At 27.5% G+C, this 2,092-nt stretch overlaps 1 long non-coding RNA gene across 3 annotated transcripts; it reads left to right on the forward strand.

The window, feature by feature from the left end:
* The first annotated feature begins 322 nt into the window (after positions 1–322).
* On the forward strand, positions 323–1,887 carry LOC149056162 (uncharacterized). 3 transcript variants are annotated; one of them, XR_016191392.1, is made up of 3 exons: positions 337–415; positions 479–529; positions 1,527–1,887. It is a non-coding gene; the product is annotated as an uncharacterized LOC149056162 (long non-coding RNA). The 3 variants fall into 3 exon arrangements; XR_016191390.1 differs by lacking the exon at positions 479–529 and having other exon boundaries at positions 323–415; XR_016191391.1 differs by having other exon boundaries at positions 391–529.
* Positions 1,888–2,092: the final 205 nt, after the last annotated feature.

The following is a 2,092-nucleotide window of genomic DNA, read 5'->3' on the forward strand; positions in this document are numbered from 1 at the left end:
ACGTTGTGGTTAGATTCTCAGCGGGTACCTAACCGAGTAAGTACATATTGTACTTTCCTTGCACACAACAGTAAGTTACAGTGTTATTTCCGCATCGACCTTACAGTCGCTATCCTCCTAATGGGGGTATAAGTACATTCAAAAAATAATAGACGCATAGGCACAAGCACATAAGAAATGAGAATTTTTTACTGAGTATTATGAAGTTTTTATAATATTGATAGAGAATAGTGAACGGTTCAAGGACAAGGTCGACTGGTGATTAGTGTGCAATATTCAGAACTGCTACGACGGAGAGAATGAGGGATAGGCAGAATTATGAAATAGATAGTTTGAGTTTGCTCAAGCCAGAAAAAGAGCTGATAAGTGTAGCCTTAGATAGGTACTGAACTTCACGTCGGATGGTTTATCACGTGTATGTATAATATATGTTCTATGTGCATGTTTTAGTTTTTTTTGAACCCCCTGTTGTCTGTAGGTATCAATATTATGGCTACCCAAATGATCCGTGACTAATTATGTAACTATGGTAATATACTAATATACAACCTAATTTCGCTATTATAAATTTAATTATATATTATTTTAATATCCTTATTGTTTTTATATCTATTAAATATTGATTTATGACATCATTAGTACCTATACCTACCAATTATCATTATTTGTTATAGTATAATCTGTATAATATGTTTCATAAAAATTATTTTTAATGAGCACAAGTTTAAGAATTAGAGTAGCTGTTATATATATATTTTTTTAACGTGGTTCAATTCTTTGTTACAGATTATTATTCAAAATGGTTACTATACATATACCTTATATAGTTTTATTGTTTATCAAAATTAAAAAAACTGGATACCTAATTTACGTATTTATTTTTATTTATTTTACATAATTGTTATTCATGGTCGATTTTGAACTATTTGAAGTGCTCTATTATCCATTTAATATTGTAAATGGTAAACTTATATTTTGAATAATAAACTTTTATATAAATTATAAAGTTTAGTTACTGATTTACTGTTTTTGTGTAATTCTATAAAACATATAACAAAAATATAATATCATGTTATTATGTTAAAAATCCGGTAAACCTTTTGGAAAAAAGAAAATAGTATAATTTTAATCATAATTACTATTTTAAATACCTTTTTTTTCCGTTTGAACCGACAGCAGAGGAGACTATTTTAAATACCTAAAAACAATTAGTAAATTGTATACTCAATTTTCTTTTAATCAATGCTTTACTTAATAATTACTAGCACTCGTAAGAATGTTATGGTTTAGTTTTTTTTATTATTGCTATCAATGTACCTATATCCTAAATCTTGTAAGTTAAAGACATTATTATAACTTCTAAGTTATAAGTATAAGGTATTTAATACAATAAAATTATTAGTATTCTTTATTAGTTGTTAATTTAATTTATTAGATGTTATCCACGCGATTTTATAAAATATCCACACCTACTTAGGTATATACATTAACATAAACAATAAATAATAAAATATTATCATTAACAGACTTCGTATCGGGCATACTCGGCTAACCCACGGCTACCTCATGACAAAAGACGAAAAACCTAACTGCACAACATGTGGCACCGAACTAACAGTTCATCATATCCTCACAGAATGCCGACAATACACAGAGGCACTCGATCAGCTGAACATCCCAACCACCTTAGATGCAGCCCTCGGTCCAAATGCAGACTCCACATTCAAAATTTTGTCTTTTTTAAGAAAATATGAATTGTACGACTTAATTTAAAATTATTATATTTAAAATACCAAAAAAATGTAATCAATAATGTAAAGTTTAAGACTAATGGCCGTTGTCGCCGATGTCCTTTTGATCAATAAAAAAAAAAAAAATAATAAAATAATATAGGATTTACGAATTGATTTAATGTTATTTTATCCAGGAAATAAATTGGATCACCAAATTAAGTATCTATTAATATCTGCTATCAATAAATGTTGAAGAATTTCCTTTTAAATTATTTATCTACATTGTAATAGACATTCAATAATGAATAATTCAGTATTCTTAAGTACGAATTTAATTCTTGAAATACAATATTGGGATC

This window comes from Diuraphis noxia, unplaced genomic scaffold, assembly GCF_037042655.1.
Source record: "Diuraphis noxia isolate RWA-SAM2 unplaced genomic scaffold, SU_Dnox_SAM2 contig0004, whole genome shotgun sequence".
Classification (NCBI taxonomy): Eukaryota; Metazoa; Arthropoda; class Insecta; order Hemiptera; family Aphididae; genus Diuraphis; species Diuraphis noxia.